General features: G+C 35.0%; 1 long non-coding RNA gene and 1 pseudogene across 1 annotated transcript in view; one reads left to right on the top strand and one right to left on the bottom strand.

The window, feature by feature from the left end:
• LOC140628397 (uncharacterized) overlaps positions 1 to 17,996 on the bottom strand; it is a 118,836-nt gene extending 100,840 nt beyond the window's left edge. Inside the window, exons 1-2 of the long non-coding RNA XR_012026648.1 lie at positions 17,737 to 17,996; positions 12,164 to 12,213 (exon numbers count right to left, since the gene is read on the bottom strand). This is a non-coding gene — a long non-coding RNA (uncharacterized lncRNA). The remainder of the gene's footprint in view (positions 1 to 12,163; positions 12,214 to 17,736) is intronic.
• On the top strand, positions 375 to 1,646 carry LOC140628396 (SWI/SNF-related matrix-associated actin-dependent regulator of chromatin subfamily E member 1 pseudogene; annotated as a pseudogene).
• Positions 17,997 to 19,269: the final 1,273 nt, after the last annotated feature.

Below are 19,269 nucleotides of genomic sequence, written 5' to 3'. Positions count from 1 at the left end.
TGTTTCTGCCCCCCTCTCTCTCTCGCTCTCTCTTTCTATGTGTCTCTCATGAATAAATAAATAAAATCTTAAAAAAAAACTATTAGGTCTTTACATATTTGAAATAATTCACTATGAAATTAACTTGACCAGGGAATAAATTTAAGGGAAAGGAGATAGTTATTGAGATAGATTCTGTCTCCGATTTTATGAAACCCTTACCAATATTTGGGCCTAGCTAAGAAGAAAATAGAAAATTTTATCATCTTAGTGATTTATTATTTTACAAAATTATTATTTGTCAAATTTAATATTTATTTGCCAGATCCGAGGACTTCTTTTCCACTGAACGTAGGAGGTAACAATCAGAATCAAATATATGGAGAAATGAGGCCGGAGCTGCGGGCCCTTTTTCTGCCCATGGAGTCTCAGATTCATTCTTAAGGAACTGAGAACTTAATCTTCCAAAATGTCAAAAAGACCATCTTATGCCCCACCTTCCACCCCAGCTCCTGCAACACAAATGCCCAGCTCACCAGGGTTTGTGGGATACAATCCATACAGTCATCTCGCCTACAACAACTACAGGCTGGGAGGGAACCCGGGCACCAACAGCCGGGTCACGGCATCCTTTGGGGGATTCCAAAACCCCCAAAGCCACCAGATAAGCCGCTGATGCCCTACATGAGGTACAGCAGAAAGGTCTGGGACCAAGTACAAGCTTCCAACCCTGACCTAAAGTTGTGGGAGATTGGCAAGATTATTGGTGGCATGTGGCGAGATCTCACTGATGAAGAAAAACAAGAATATTTAAACGAATATGAAGCAGAAAAGATAGAGTACAATGAATCTATGAAGGCCTAGCATAACCCCCCCTCATACCTTGCTTACATAAATGCAAAAAGTTGTGCAGTTCGACAGAGACAGTCTCGCATGGAGAAAGGAGAACCTTACCTGAGCATTCAGCCTGCTGAAGATCCAGATGATTATGATGATGGCTTTTCAATGAAGCCTACAGCCACCACCCGTTTCCAGAGAAACCACCGCCTCATCAGTGAAATCCTTTGAGTGTGGTGCCAGACGTTCGGTCAGTTGTCACAACAGCTAGAATGCAGGTCCTCAAATGACAGGCCCAGTCCTTAATGGTTCATCAGCGAAAACTAGAAGCTGAACTTCTTCAGATAGAGGAGCGACACCAGGAAAAGATGAGGAAGTTTCTAGAAAGCACAGATTCATTTAACAATGAACTTAAAAGGTTGTGCGGTTTGAAAGTAGAAGTGGATATGGAAAAGATTGCCGCTGAAATTGCACAGGCAGAACAGGCTCGCAAAAGGCAAGAGGAGAGGGAGAGAGAAGCAGCAGAGCAAGCTGAATGTAGTCGGAGCAGCACGGTTCCCGAGGAAGAGCCAGCTGCTAGGGAGAAGGAGAAGGCCGAGGAAAGCATCCCTATGGAGACAGAGGAGACACACCTTGAAGAAGCAACAGAAAGCCAACAGAATGGTGAAGAAGGCACGTCTACTCCTGAGGACAAGGAGAGTGGGCAGGACGGCGTGGACAGTATGACCGAGGAAGGGACCAGTGATAGTAACACTGGCTCAGAGAGCAACAGTGCAACCGTGGAGGAGCCACCCACAGACCCCACACCAGAAGACGAGAAGAAAGAATAAATGTTGCCTTGTATTATGTGTTCTAAATACTTTTTTAAATGAAAAAAATATATATATTTTTTGAGTTTTAATGGTGAAAAAAAAGAATCAAATATATATAATTAAAAATGTATTCATTTAACAAATATTTTTTGCAGTTCTTACTAGACATTATGCTATATGGCAGAGACAAAGTGATTAGATATGACCATTGTCCTCATGAAGGTTAGAGTCTAGTAGAGGAGACAGCCATTTAACAAATATCTACACAGATATTACCAGTTGGTAGAAATGTGAATGGAACATTCTTATCTTATATAAGATAAGAACATTCTTATCTTAAGGAGAATCCTGGATTTGCAAGGTAAGTTTAGGATTGGTTAGTCAGGCTTTTCTTAGGTGAGTAAGTGACATTGAAGTTGAGATTTACAATTGAGAGTTTGGGAAACAAACGTGTAGGAAAGAGTACTCCAATCAGATGTTATAGCATGGGAAAGGCCCCACGCTGAGAAACAACTTGGTATTCTCAAGGAACTGAAAGGAGTCAGAAAGACTCATCACAATGAACAAGTACAAAATCAAGAGTGGTGTTAGATGAGGCTAGAGTCCTAGGCAACGGGAAAGCCTCACAGCTTTCCTCTCCCTTCCTGTGACCTAGGGTTCCTGATATTTGCCCCTTGGCAGACAGTCAAGAGGTCAAATAAGTCCACTCTAGGGAAGTGATATTTAAGCTGAGCACTCAAAATGAACAGAATGTGTAATTCTTTGTTGCTTTGGAAGCTTCTGGTTAATTGGAATAATGCTTCTATTCTCTAACCTAAATGACTGTTCGTGTTAGGAACCCATAAGGACAGCATCAGGTACTGTCCAGGTCAATAGAATGCTAAGAGGTGGAGTTCAATACTCATTCGCAGTGCTTGTACCAGTACACTGATGTGTTGGATTTGGATCCCCCAAACTATGCAACATTCTGCTCTCTCCTCTAGGCCCTGCTGCTCTGAAGCTGAGGCTGTCTTAGGCTTCTGCTTAGTGTCACGGAGACTTAGGGGCTGCATTGTTCTTCTCTCAATCTTTTATGTACTGTACTCTGAAAAGAATACTCAATGTTTCTTTCTTGTGGATCATACCTTTATGTACTTTATATCCCTGATATTTCTTCTCACTTTTATATTCCCTTTTTTAGTTTAACAGGGATTGGAAGAGAATAGTTAAGCATATTTATTCAGTTTGTTATTTTGAACTGAAAGTCTGAAGTGCATCAAATTTGAAAAGATATATCATAAAAGAAAAAAAAATCTGTTCTTGGTTCTCAGTTAAATAAGAGAAAGCATATATTCTCAGAAGCAAGAGATAGAAATTGAGATGAGACAATAGATTAAGATGCATAGGACACTGGATGAGACAAGCGATAAACGTGGGTTAATTATAAATGCCATAAAAGAATTTAAAACTGCCTAAGTTTTGGCATGAACCAATATTATCACTGTAAAAAATTGAATCAGTCATGTGGAAATAAGCCTAAGAAGCAAAAATGCAGAGGAATCGTACAGAAAAAAGAATATGACAAGAGGGAAGATTACAAAAGTGGGTGGAAGATAGAGAAGGAAGCATCAACATATGAATAATTTGTTTTCCTGCAGAAAAGCCCACCATATAAGTTATGGAATGAATTTGGATTATTCTTATAACAATAAAAGTAAAAATAAAGTATTTTTTTAAAAGAAAGTATTTTTTTAATGTTTTATTTATTTATTTAATTTTTATTTATTTGTGATAGTCACACACACAGAGAGAGAGAGAGAGAGGCAGAGACACAGGAAGAGGGAGAAGCAGGCTCCATGCACCGGGAGCCTGACTTGGGATTCGATCCCGGGTCTCCAGGATCGCGCCCTGGGCCAAAGGCAGGCACCAAACCGTTGCACCACCCAGGGATCCCTAAAAGAAAGTATTTTAAGCAATGCAATAAACATGGGAGAAAAGAAAGAAAGAGGGAAGGAGGGAGCAAAAGAAGACAAAAGGAAGATATAGAAACTAGATCTTCAGTGAGACTCTTAGTATTAATATTCTATTAAAGCAAAACTTACATTATCAGGTTTTCAAATTATGCCCAGATTATCAGTTTTCTCTAGTTGCCATATTTATAAGTTTACTGAATATTGTTTGTTTCATTGGAAAATTATTAAAAGTATAATATATAGAATAAAAATGATCATAGTTCTAATTTCTGTCCACTCTTTCTTTGTATATATATCTGCAAGTAGGTTGAGATTAACCTGCAAATATAATTTTGTATTCTGATTTTCAGCTTTCTTCATTTTGCTGTCATAAAAACTGTTTACAATGGCTCGTGATTTTTCCATTGTGTGTATTTACCAAAACTTAATTAAGTTATTCCCCTAATGCTTTGATTTAAGAGGAAAAATGATAACATTAGCTTCCCTTAAATTAAACACCTACCTTAAGGCAGCAGTTGTTTTCTGCATCAGTAGAGGAGCTTCTGTTGAAAGTACAATGGGAACATGTATACATAAGACTAATGATTAGAGGGAAATAAAATTCCATCAGCACGAATCAATGCCCATAGAGTTAATATGATATAGTTTCCTTCAGTGATAAATGGGTAATATATGTCAGGCAAAGACAATGGTCATATAACCTTGTTTCATCAATTTGAATAATTTACATTATTATTCATTCAAATTGTGATTTACATCTATAATCGTATCATGGGCTATAACATGAAGAGGTCCTTTGGTAGACGAGAGCATCTAACTACAGAGCTGCAAGGGAAGTGTTTCATGTAAATTAAATAAGCTAAAACATGGGGCGCCTGGATGGCTCAGTCAGTTGAGCTCTGGACTCCTGGTTTCCGCTCAGGTTAGGATCTCAGGGTCTTGAGATCAATCCTGCCTCTGTCCTGGTGCTCAGAGGGAGTTTGCTAGAGATTCTCCAGGGTCCCTCTCCCTCTGCCCTCCTCCCCCTTGCTCCTATGCACTCTCTCTCTCTTAAATACATACATACATATTGAAATATTGAAATAAGTGAAAATGGAAACTTATCTAATTTTCAATGAAATAATCCCAAACCCAAAGTCAACATCTGTTTGATACCTAATAAATTAATGGAAACTCAGGAGTACATGTGATAATTGTTAACTACAGATTTCCTTTGAAATCCAATTGTAACATTTTAATGGTTATGTTCCAAATAATTTAAACCTGACAATTTAAAATGTATCATTTTCTTCTCAAAATGGTATTGCAGTTGAATAAGAGATCTAATATTGCATCTTATCATAGGCACGATATTTACCAAATAGAACTGAGTCATCCATACTTGTGGTTAGAGTCCCAGTATCACTACTTTACTATTCTATGATGTATGGAGAGTCATGTGAATTTTCTGAGAAGATAGCATGATATACATAAACTGTGAAGGCATGAACACCTATATTCTACTTCAACCTTATCAACTAACAACATAGGAGATACCAGGAAAAGTCCTTAACCTCCAACAGTCACATTTTCCTCATCAGCAAAATAGAGATAATAATTGTTAGCCTAAGGGACTGGTACTATTCCTGGAACATAGTAGATATGTACTACTAATGGTCTCAGTTTCCTAATCGGTAATTAGTCACACTGGAAGGATGAATAACAGTATTTATAATAGCTTTAAAAATGCTAATATAGTTTAATATCATTGCCATAGAAAAGCACACATATGCACACACATCCGCATTTAGAAAGGCATGCACAAAAATCACCCTGTATGAACCAGCATAGTTTCGAGCTGAATAAACAGCTCTGAATATGCAACTGAAAGTAAGAAAGACAACTGAAATGCATTCACTGAGCCATTATCAGTTATCCTTGCCTGTTACATCCATTGCCTAGATATCTTCATGATGAATAGCCATGTTAAAGGAAATTATAGATTGAGAGCAGCAAAAAGACAGTTAGATATAGTCCTTCATTTATTTTCCATTCTGTTGCCTAGACATCTACTCCTTGGAATTTCTAATGTAATATGACTTACTATTGCCACATAGCCTTCCAAATGGGGGGAAGGGAAAATTAAAGAGTGGCAAGCAACAACTGAGGTTCTATTGAAAAGTGAAAATAAAGGATTTTTTTCTCCACTAAGTGGAAAACTTCTAAAACAAATACTGTTTAAGTCAAGATATGTCAACTCACACTCAATTTTGATTTAAAAATTCCAATTATTTAACACTTCATTAGAATTTACTTATTTTGGTTCATAGTAGCTTAGTCCAGACTTTTGACAACTGCACTCAGACTGCATGCAGTCTAGGCATGTTGTACTCAATTTATAGTATATCCTCATTTTTTACGACAAAGCCACAGAAACATGTCATGCTAATTAACTTCAAAATGCCTATAAATTTTACTTATGGTATAGGTAGTACATTTATCCTCACAATGTATTTGTAAAACACATTCTCCAAATGTTCAATTCTTTGATCATCCTACTGTCCATTTAATTTCAATAATGTTAACTGTGGCCACATTGCTATTTGCGCATATTGTTCTCTCTGCTCAGAAAATTTTTTACTCATGTCTTAATCTGGCTATTTATTACATGTCCTTCAAATCTCAAGTGACATGTCCCTCTCTTAGGAAAGATGTCTATGACCTCCCTGTAAATAACAATTCTTCATCATGTATTCTTCGGTCTCATAAAACTCATTGCAATGTCATAGAAATTTGTTTTATCATTTGTTTAAAGTCTGTTTCCAACACTAAGTAGTAAGTTCTATGAAGGTAGGAACCCTGCCTGATTTAGCTGAACTGTTGTATCCCCAGAGACTGACACAAGTATGTCATAGAGTTGGTAGACATATGACAAATATTCAATAAATGAATGAACACATGAATGAATAAAATAGATATTAATCTCTGTGGAATTCAGTTTCCCTGCCAGTAAAGTAGAAATAGTGATACCCACCTCATAAAGGTTTTCTTATGATTGATCTGGCTCTAATAAATGTGAAAACATAGCAGAGCACCATGTGTAGCATATGTTAAATAAATGGCAGCACTCATCAACCTCTTCACTTGTGAAGTTCACAGCTGAATAGGTAAGGCAGGAAGTAAACAAGCTATTGCAGGTATGAGAGAGTCAGAGGGGAAGTACAGAATAAGATGCTATGGTAGTTTACAAGAGACATAATTAATCTAAGCAGCGGTGGATCTCCCTAAGAAAGGAATGAATCGTAAATGAATAAATTAATAAAAGAATAAATGAAGACAATGAATACTGGGTACCATGCTAGGTTAGAGAAATAAAGAAATAGTCATGGTCCCTATACTGAAGAGATTATAGTTTACTGATTTTTTATATTGACATTTCCTACACAAGTTATCTTCAAAATATAGTAACTAGTAGAAATATCTTCTAAATGAAATCTCACAAAGCCTACTCTTAATTTAAGTTGAGAAATACAGTGTTAAATTAGGTAGCTTATTTTGACAACGCATTGTCACACAATTCATTTATCTGATCTTCCACTCTTTTTGCTGTTGGGTAGTCACAGACTTTAACAAACTCAGCACGTTGATAGCTACATAATTCTTGGGAATGATAAAAAAAAACCTCCAGAACATCATTTTAAGGTAAAAATTTAGAGAAAATTGCCTAGTCTTGGATAGAAATTTGCCTCTATATATTATGGACTGTTTATATCCTTTATCATGCTGACTAAAAACATTTGAAGTTTCAGAAGAGCAAACCAGTAACCTTTCTTAGACTGTTGAGTATATTAGGCACAAATCCTTGCACTTAGTGCTTGATATATAATATATAGTTTTGTTTATTTTAATTAACTAGATCAATATGCATTTGTTAGATTAGAAAAAATGAACTCCTTTATTAACTCTCAATTTCCATGGAGCATTTTATTATCGTTAAAAAGGAGACAGCAAACCCCAAGTGGAGTCACTTATACTGAACCCTATGCCAGCAAACCCAGACTTGATACCTAATCAAATTATAATTTCAATCCCTCAGGAATGTAACCTTTAACCAGTCACCCTGGACTTACCTGGTTAGCATGAGTGAGGTAATCCATCTAACAGGCTTTTCTGTTCCCCTTGGGAAGGCGACCTTGCCCCAAACAAAGCATTTTTTGCTAATATTTTCCTTGTTCTACCCCCTTTATGCCTTTAAAAACTTTTGTACAGCTTGTTGGCGCTCCTTTCTATTGCTAGATGGGATGCTGCCCAATTCATCAATTATTGAATAAGGCTATTTGATATTCAAATTTACTCCATTGAATTTTTAACACTGTAGAAAGTTGATATTCAGATGCTTTTGGGAAAGGAAAGAGGAATGTACATACCTACATGACTGAACTTGCTTCATTTGGATATTATTTAATACCAACATATCTTGTTCAGCAACACAAGAAATCCATCTGTCATGGTACCATTAGATGAAAGCTCATTTGAGGTAATTTCTGCAATTGTTGATTCTATCAAAGGTGTAAACTTTTACCCCTGACATTAAAATTGCTTCTTAGAGGAGTAGGGCAAGGGGATGCCCTTTTTATATTGACCTATATGATGAAGAAGAGTTATTTCTTAACCTATGGGAAAACATTGAAATGATTATTACGACTGTGGTTATTATTAATACTATATTTTTAAAACTGAGGTACCACTCAATGTGCATAATCACTAATTCACCACAGCTCCTTTAGAAATATAGCAAGAATATTCCCACTCCTTACCTCATCTCCTTTTCCAACCCAAGTAATATATCAAAATTAGAAACTTACTTATATTAACATAAAGCAAACTTCCATAATTCACATTAGATGCTTGAGCATTAAATTAGGTGATTCCAGAATTACATCACATTACATCACATGAGGGTACTTCCTCAAAGGGTACACTGAAAAATGATGAATGTTGAAATCCCACTCAACAAAATCTCTTAACTAAAGAGAAAAAAAGTGGTCTGAAAGTAGGTACATATCTTTAAACCTGTATATTATTATTAAACCATGAAGTAATATAATCATTTAGCACCATTTAGTCATCACCAATAGCATCATTTAGTCACCATTCCAATGTAAATACAAGCCTGGGGTCCTGGAAATATGAATGAAATGAAACATTGTTGAACTTAAAATGGAACACCAACTATAATCACATGCTAGTCAAATATATATTTTTAAAATTTTATTTGTAGGTTTTTTTTTAAATCTGAAAAATTCTCCAAGTCCAGATGAATTCATTGGTGAATTCTACCAAACATTTAAGAGATAATACCAATTTGATATAAATTCTTCCAGAAAATTGAAAAAAAAAAAGTATACTTCCCAAGTCATTCTATGAAACTAGTGATACTGTGATACCAAAAATTTTTTACAACTTTATAGATTTTCCTCAACTTACAAGGGTTTGATTTATAATGGTTTGTACAATGGTGTGAAAGCATTATCTGTTCAATAAACACTGTACTTGAAATTTTAATTTGGATCTTTTCCTGAGCTAGTGATATGCAGTATGATATTCTTGTGATGCTGGGCAGTGAGCCACAGCTCCCAGTCAGCTCTGCAATCACAAGGATGAACAACTGATACACTTAAAACCATTTGTCCCTACACAACCATTCTGCTTTTTACTTTCAGTACAGTATTCAACAAATTACATGACATAGTTAATACTTTATTACCAAATAAGCTTTGTGTTAGGTGTGTCTGCCTGGCTCATTCAGTAGAACATGGGACTCTTGATCTCAGGATTGTGAGTTCGAGCCCCACGTTGGCCATATAGAGCTTACTCAAGAAAAATAAATAAAAATTAAAATAAAAAAATAGGCTTTGTATTAGATGACTTTCTCCAAGAGTAGGTTAATATAAGTGTTCTGAGCACATTTAAGGTAGGCTAAGCTAAGCTATGATGTTCAGTAGGTTCGGTATATTAAGTGCATTTTTGACTTATATTTTCAACTTACAATGGGTTTATCAGGATGTAACTCCTATTGCAAATAGAGGATGATCTGTATGCCAATATCCCTCATAAATATAGATGAAAAAATTCCTAATGAATTTTGAATAAATAAATTCAGCAATATATAAAAAGTATGTAACATTATGACTAATAGGCTTCATCCCAGGAGTGCAAATTTAATTAACACTAAAATATCTAGTATGTAATTCACCATATTAACAACAACAACAAAAAAAGACAAAACCATAACACCATCTCAATAGATGTATAACAAGCATTTGACAGAATTCAACATCACCTGAGAGCAAAAGTGAGCATACCACGAATGGAAGGGCACCTACTCAACTTGGTGCAGAAAATCTATAATAAATCTACCACTAACATATTTAATTTTGTGTAAAAGACTGAATGCTTTCTCCCAAAGGCCATTCACTAATAAAGATGTCTACTCCTATCACTTCTGCTCAAGATTTTTCTGGTAGTTCTATACAGCTTAGTAAGAAAATACAAAATTAAGGACATCTAGCTTGGAAAGGAAGCAAAACTATCTTTAATTATAGATGACATAATGGTATCTATGTAGACAATCCTATAGATGCTTCAAAAGGGCTATTAGAACCAGTTAGCGAATTTAACAACTTTTCAAGATAATCAAAATATAAAACACATTAATATATGATCACTATACCACATTTTATATAACCTTATATAACCACAATTGTTCATTATATAATCAATATTGATCTGTATAAAATCAATATACAAAAATCAATTTTATTTCAGAGGTTGAATTTTTATAATTACTATGCACCATCAAAAATATGAAATACACGGAGATGAATATCACTAAAGATATAGAAGATTTGCACATTAAAAACTATAACACATTGAGAAATTTAAAAAGACCTCAATAAATTAAGCAATACAACATAACCATGGATTGGAATACTCAAAATTGCTAAGTGCCAATTATTCCCCAAAGTGATCTAAGAATTCATTGTAAAAATCCTAGCAGTCAAAATCCTAGAACAGTTTCTATAGAAATTAACAAGGTAAATCCAAAATTTACATACAAAAGGTCTAGCAGAGCAAAACTTTGGAAACGAGGAACAAAGTTGGAGGACTTACACTATTTGATCTAAAGTCTTATACATCTATTACAATCAAGACTCTATGACGTTGGAATAAAGTTAGATATACTGTTGGAATCAACAAAAAAGTCCAGAAATAGACTCATATATAAATTATCAGTTGACTTTTGATAAAGATAGTTAGGCAATGCTATGGAGAAAAGATCATCTTTTCCACAAATGATACTGAAATAAGTGCATAGCCATATACTGAAATAAATTAATTTCTACACTTACTTCATATTGCATACAAAAAAATATCAAAATGGGTCATCGATTTAAGTGTAAGAGCTAAAACTACAACTTCTATAAGAAACACTGGAAAAAAACCTTAAGACACGTGAGTTTGGCAAAGAGTTCTACAATATGACACAATATTTTAAAAAGATTTTTTTAAAGAAATTGGACTTCATCAAAATTAAATAATTTGGCTCTTCAAAACACACCATTTAAAAAATGAAAATGCAAGCTATATAGTGAGAGAAAATACTTGCAAAATGGATATCCAACAGTTTGCATTTAGAATCTATAAAGAGCTATTAAAGTTAACTAATAATGAAACAAAGAACTTGATAAAGTATGGACAAAAGAGGTAAAAATAAAAACACTTCACCAAAAAAGACATATAAATGGCAAATAAGTATTTGACTAAAAATCCCTAAAATTAGATAGAGAAACTTACAAGGATGAGTAGCAACTGAACCTGTTGTATACTACTTATGAGGATGTAAAATGCCGCAATCACCTTGAAAACAATTTGTTTTTTTCTCTTAAAACGTTCAATATATATCTACTTGGTGATCTATTCATTCCACCCTTAGGTATTTACGCAAAAAAATGAAATCATGGGTCTATAAAAAGGTATGTTCTAAAATTTTGATTATCTGCTTTATTCATAGTAGCCAAAAATTGGAAATATCCCAAGTGTCTATCAATAGGTGAAAAGATAAATACCTTATGGTATATCCATACAATAGAAAACTACTCAGTAGAAAAAAGATGAATGCAAATATGGATGAATCTCAAAATCTTCATGCTAAGTAAAAAGATCCAGACAAAAAGGAGTACATACTTGATTACATTTATATAAATTCCAAGAAAAGAAATAAAAACTAATCTATATTGTCAAATAGCAGATAAGGGGTTACCTGAGAGAGGAGAGGAGTGGGAGTGAACAGTAGGGAAGGATTATAAATTGGCATGAAAAAACTTTTAGTGGTGAAGTGTATACTCATTATCTGGACTGTGGCGATTGTTGCATGTGTATATGTATGTGTGTATGTGTGAAAATGTATCATATTATATACCCTATATATGAACAGTTTATTAGAGGCCAGCTATATTTAATAAAATTGTAAAAAGTAATCAACAATCGACTTCATCACACACAGTCTAATAAAAGAGAGAAAATTAACAAAATTATACTTACAGGCCACTAACTTCAGGCATGTCATCTTTTCCGAACTTCATTTTTCCGACCTTTAAAATGGGGAAAATAACAGTGAATCTCCATGATATTGTTAGTTGTAAAAATGATCTAAAGCATGTAAAAAGCTGATCCGTATGTCAGTTACATAGTACACTGAAATAGTAAATGCAAGCCATATAGTGAGAGAAAATACTTGCAAAACGGATATCCAACAGTTTGCATTTAGAATCTATAAAGAGCTATTAAAATTAACTAATAATGAAACAAAGAACTTGATAAAGTATGGACAAAAGAGGTAAAAATAAAAATGCTGGGCAGCCCGGGTGGCTCAGCAGTTTAGTACAACCTTCGGCCCAGGGTCTGATCCTGGAGTCCTGGGATCGAGTCCCACATTGGACTCCCTGCATGGAGCCTGCTTCTCCCTCTGCCTATGTCTCTGCCTGTTTCTCTCTCTCTCTCTGTGTCTTTCATGAATAAATAAATAAAATCTTTAAAAAAAAATGCTTCACCAAAGAAGACATATAAATGGCAAATAAGTATTTGCCTAAAAATCCCATTTCGGTGAAATGCTTGCATTTCATTTCATAGTACAATAAAATGTTATTTTTAATTTAAATATGGCAAACATGCATAGGGGTCTGAAAACATAACGTGCCAAGCTGAAACTGATTCTGTAACTGCTCTAGAGTTATAAGACATGTGAATATTAATAGCCAAATAGGAACAGACTACATGTACACCTTTTACATACACAGGTGAGAAATAAAAGCTGAGATCCATGCTTATAAAGCCCGCACTCTCTAAGTAATAGATGCCCCCCTGCAGCAAAAATAACAAAAAAGAAATATTTCTGTCTCTTTATGGCCTTTGAGTAGGAAATTCTTCCAAGGCTTGGGAAACTCGAAGCTAACAATTAACTTAAAGGAGTGAAGATTAGTTTTTGTTTTGACCCTAGAGTAATTAGTAGAAACAAATGCAAATTCTGCACAAATGGAAACCTCCTCAAGCCAACACTGTTGGGATTTCTATAACTCCCTGCTAAACATAAGCTCACAACTCATACTTAGAAAATACATGTAAAATCAAGCTACCATGAGCAGGAATCAGAAAATAAACAGCCAAATTTGAATGATAAAATTGCTTGAAAAAAAAAGGTAAAAGAAATAAAACACAGAAAGGAAAGATGTATATCTTTGAAAATAAAAACTCCAGTCCTCATGGACTGGTTACTTAAAGAAACAAAGATAGACGAAGAGAGATTAGAAATCACAAAGAATGTCCATTCATTCTTATCACCATAAAAACATGCTATAATAGCTTCTGTATTAAAAGAAAAAACAAAATAAACACAAATAACAACAATTTCCCACTGGTCTTACTGTTTTTGCCCTTGCTCGCCTACAGTGTTTCTTCCCTAAGGCATCAAGGGTAATCCTTCTAAAAAGTAAGTGCAGTCATATCTACCCCCTACTTAAATACCCTCCAATGCCTTCTCATTTTATTCGAAGAGAGGCCATCCTGTACCAGGGCCCTGGCTCTTTGCTACTCCTCTGACCTCATCTCATACCATTTTCCTCTGGTTTGCTCTTCTCCAGCTCCACTGATCTCTTTGCCATCTATTCTTGGATAATGTCAAACACACTCTCATCTCACTGCCCTATTTTTACATACTGTTCCCTCTGCCTGAAATGTTCTTCCCATGGTTATCCATTTGGTTCCACTCTTCACTTTCTACAGGTCTCTGGTAGTACCTTTTTAAAAATGATTTTATTTATTCATGAGAGACGCACAGAGAGAGGCAGAGACATAAGCAGGCTCCCTGTGGAAAGTTTAATGTGGGACTCAATCCCAGGACCCTGGGATCATGACCTGAGCCAAAGGCAGATGCTCAACCACTGAGCTACCCAGGTGCCCTTCTGGCAGTTACTTTTTAAAGGGGGGGGCCTTCTCTGACTACTCTATGTAACATAGTACATATACATCATGGTTCCTCATGTTACTTACATACTGCTTTAAGTTTTTCATAAAGATTTTCACCCTCTGTCATATTATATTTTTAATTTTACCTTTCCATGTAAATATAATAAAATAGTAAAAATTCATATAAGGTAATTATAAGCAAGTGGTATGATATTTAATGTAATCACCATCCAAATCAAGAAATAGAACTTTGCCAATATCCCAGAAGATTCCAACTATCTCTTAGAAATCATAAGCCCATCCATCTTCCCTAAGGTAAAAAGTACATTGATGTTTTATAAAAACCTATGTTTGGCTTTTATTTAGCTTTTCCAGATGAATATGTATCTATAAATAATAGTTTAACTTTGTTTGATCTTTTATAAATCTATGCTCTATGTATTCATTTGTATCTGGCTTTTACTCTTTCAACATTATTCTAAAGATTCTAAATCTTTCAACATTATTTCATTATATAAATATAGTAAAGTTTATTGATTCATCTATACTTTATGAGCATTTATGTTACATCCAGGCTGTAGCTATAATAAATGATGCACCTACATACACTCTTATGCATGTATTTGATGCATATATGTCCACATTTCTCTAGGGCATTTACCTAGGTGTGAAATTTCCAGGCTTTTAAAACACATATTTTCAATTTTACTGGATAATACAAACTGTTTTTCAAGGTGGTATACCAGTTTATATACTTCCATATGCCATGTATGAGAATCCTTGTCATTATACATCATTATATATTTTTACTAATCCTAGATAATGTCTGGTCTTTATTAAGAATGAAGTTTTGAAGCAAGAGTTAAGAAGGTTAATCTAAAGAACATATATAAAACTGTGCCTCAACTATATTAGAGAAAACATGCAGAGCTTATACAATAATTGATGAGGCAAAAGGCCATAAAGTAAGTCCCAATAAATTTCAGAGGATCATTATGTAGACCAGGTTCTTTTATCATAATGCAGTTGAGATAAAGGTAAAGGGATAAAAGGATTAATAAAAGAGACTAAAAATTTGGGGACTTTTAAATACCTCATGGGTGAAAGAAGGAATCATAATGGAAATGGGGAAATCTTTAAATCTTAAATAATGATAAAAAATAATGATAAAATCGGATAACATAGGTTTTATCCAATGATAAAATAGGATCAGCTAGTTCAACAGCTACTTATTTAGCAGGAATAGTGAAATAGATAAACCTCTGAGAGAACAAAACAATATTTAAAATTTAAAATAAGAAAATAAAATAAAATAAAATTTAAAATATGCATAACCAAAATATAGCAGTTATTGATAAAATGATGATCAGATTTTATTTTTAACTCTATAATAGTCAAAGCTTAAACAAATGAGCAAGTTCTTTGAAAAATATTTTATTAACACACTTATATACACACACACAGACTCAAGTAGTTATACCTGTGTAATCTACAGCTATTCAAAAAATATATGTAACATGTATGTTACGTATGAGAATCAAAAAAGAGGGAACAATTTAATCCAGATAGCATAAACTTAATACCAAAACCTGACAAGGACATCCGCAGAAAGAAAAATCACAGGTCAATCTCTTAAACAAAGAAACAAAATTCTTAACTAAAAATAAGATGAAATTAGTTTGTACCCTAAGAGATCCTAGGAGTGCAAGAATAGTTTTAACATTGGAATATCAGTTGAAAGATAAATGGAGAAAAGCCAAATGATTGCACAGACTTAAAAAAGCTAAGATTCTTACATCATACCAGGTGCTTTACCATCTGAATCCATAATCTGGCTCCATCATTAATATTAAATCTGTCCTAATTACTGATGTTACTTAACATTATTGTCATTATTTAGTTATTACTGTCAATTAGTAGTATAAAACTAATAGTTCACAAATTGGTGGATTGAAATTTTATGAATACCTTGATCTCACTGATAAAAACCAATATTTGCCTTGTGAGCTACAAAAGCATATATTAATATAAAATCCTTCATTTTATTATTGATAAAATAATATTCTTTGCAGAACATCAAATTCTTAGTAATATTTTTTCATTCTTAGGTTGAAAAGGACTTAATAGAAAGAAAAAAGAAACATCCTTAAAAATATAATATAAACCTATGTCCCCAAGTAAAATACACTTGCTAAAGATAACACTTATTTCCCAGAAAACACAGAGCGGTTTACAAGAACATCCACCTGTTACTCTATTTTCATCAACTGTTCTCTCTCTTCCTCCTCAAAAGTCTGAGTTTCTACTTTATATAAAATCACATTTAACTACATAGTGTTATGCAAATAACATAATTGTTTGGTATCTGTGAATTTTAGAAAAAAATGGATTTTGTCCTTTGAACTGGAATTACAGATTCTTTGCTCAAATAAGAAAAAATGTATTTTTAAACCAATCTTCTATAGTAGATAATATCATCTTTATAACCAACACTGTGCTTCACTCTGGTGTTGAAGTTTCATCTAAAAGATGTTCTATGCTGGTTTTGTCATAATGGTCATTTACCTTGAAGCAATTTTTAGATTTCAGCTCTGTACACAGCCTGGGAACAGGCAGATTGTAATACCTTTTCTGAGATTGGTAATGAGTATTAGAATTAAAGAAGCACGTTAGGAGGATCAATTACTTTCTTATACAGGATTTGATTTTCTTTAACTTGAACCAAACTCAACAAACCAGAACATGTGTGTATTGCTGATATCAGAAGACAAGGCCAATAGTTGTGATAAAAGCTTTCAATGTGACTATAGTAAAGGGCACATGATTTCGGGCTGTCTGGGAAACAGAATTCTCTTCCACAATAAACTACAATAGAGTTGAATATTTAAATTATAATTTCCTTGTGCCACAAATCAAAACCATGAATAAAAACAACTCTTCCGATGACCTGAGAAAAGAGGTCAGTAAATATTACAATTTTTTGTATAAATGGCATTTAAAAGTTGAAAAATATTTCCTTCCCAAGTAATCCCCATTTCACATATGAGAAAATGGATGTTCAGTAACATAATTAACATAATACTAGTATTGCTATAATGACTAACATTTATTTTTTTTAAATTTTTATTTATTTATGATAGTCACAGAGAAAGAGAGAGAGAGAGAGAGAGGCAGAGACATAGGCAGAGGGAGAAGCAGACTCCATGCACCAGGAGCCCGACATGGGATTCGATCCCGGGTCTCCAGGATCGCGCCCTGGGCCAAAGGCAGGTGCTAAACCGCTGCGCCACCCAGGGATCCCACATTTATTTTTTTAAAATTTTTATTCATTTATTTGAGAGAGAGAGCGAGAAAGAGAGCATGAGCAGGGGAAGGGATGAAGGGAGAGGGAGAAGCAGACTCCCCACTGAGCAGAAAGCCCCATGCAGGGCTCGATCCTAGGAGCCTGGGATCATGACCTGAGCCAAAGTCAGACACCTAACTGACTGAACCACCCAGGTGCCCCTAACATTTATTAAGTGAGTCCTTACTCCGTGCCTGGTAAGTATCCATAAACACCTGCACATAGCAGGTGCTAGTTTGGTTTGCCACGGTTCCATAGATTTGACCAATAAGGAAAGATCAAGTAGAAATAGATCTACTTTATTACTTACACAAAGAGCAAAAACGAAATCAGCATGGTGTCACCTTCACATGTCCCTGGATTCTCAAGATGATACTGAATCAGAGGAGCCAGATGACAAACGACTGGGGTGATGGTTCGCTCTTTTATGGAAGAGCCAAATAATTTTTTAGACTTACACCGAAGCTTGGAGTGGAGCAAAGCTGGAAAGTCCTGTGCCTCCTTAGAACTAGAGAGAAAGATGATGAACTGCCTTATAGAAGCCTTCCCCCAAGATGGGGAGCCTTCCAGAGATACAGAGCCTCCCACAAGATAGGGGACCTCCCACAAGATAGGGAGTCTCCCACAAGTAAGGGAGGCGGATGAGAAACGAACTTGTGACAGTGTTCTCAAGGATCCCATCTCACCATATTCCTGGGAGAGTTACAGAATGTTCTGCCAAAATTCAGGGCAAACTGTAGTCAAGCCTTGCCCATATGGCCTACGTGGAGACATGCAAGGTCACCAGGATGCTAGGGTTGAGCCATTCTTCTACACATGCATTACCTAGTTTAATCCTCAGAAAAAGATAATATAATTATCTCTCTTTTACCAATAAAGGCTCCAAGACCTAAAATGGTTAAATACTTATATGTCCAAGGGCACAGTTTACGACTTTGGATTTGGGGAGCTATACGTAAAAGAATACCCAATTTAGGGAGGCTTGAACACTGGAACCATTTAACTTCTGAGACTTGGTGATTCCAGAGTCAGTCTGGAAGCTTCATTAATGTCATTAGGAACCTGTATTCTAACCTTAATGCTACTCTGTCCCCTTTACTGTGTGAGCTTTTTGTCCTCAGGCTTGTTACTTCATAGTTAGAAGATGGCTGTAGCTCCAAATATCATATCACCACAGGATAGTGATCAAAGCAGAAGGAGGGAAGGTGCTGCCCAAACGAAGTCAGACTTCTACTAGCAAGGAAGGGGGAAATGGTCAGCGGGTTAGCAATGAAGGAGCAATGTCTGCCACACACAACTAATTATACTGGAATAAAACTAGAGGAGGAACTAATATTTTTGCAATTTAAGTCTACCACTGCCAAATATAACACTTGCTTCCTACATGCTTATTTGCAAGAGGAAAATCTGGTTTCTTCTATCACTCAATGAATGGATAAAACAGATTTTATTATCAACATACCTCAGCTTGTAAGTAAATCTCTTAGGTTTATCCCTGCCTAAGTCTGCCGACAGCAAAATAGATGCCCTTGGGCTCAATTGGAAAGTTCTCGTGTTTTCAGTAAGTGATCAGGATCAGGCTTTTCTTTTGCATAAAATGTCAGTGGACATGGCCACATGGCTTCTTGTCGCAGGTGGAACGTGATTAGATATAGTGTGTTTACCTCTGAACAGACTCCTTTAAGACAGTGTTGGCAAACTTTTCCTGTAAAGGGCCAGACAGCATTTTGGGTTTTCCAGGCCACATATAAGCTGTCACAGCTATTCAATTCTGCCCTTGTCGTATGAAAACAGCCATAGACAACACACAGACAAATGAGTATAGCTGCATTCTAAGAAAGCA

Source organism: Canis lupus, chromosome X (assembly GCF_048164855.1).
Source record: "Canis lupus baileyi chromosome X, mCanLup2.hap1, whole genome shotgun sequence".
Lineage (NCBI taxonomy): Eukaryota > Metazoa > Chordata > Mammalia > Carnivora > Canidae > Canis > Canis lupus.
The sequence above is the reverse complement of the archived record's forward strand: the minus strand, read 5'-3'. Positions and strand labels throughout refer to the sequence as shown.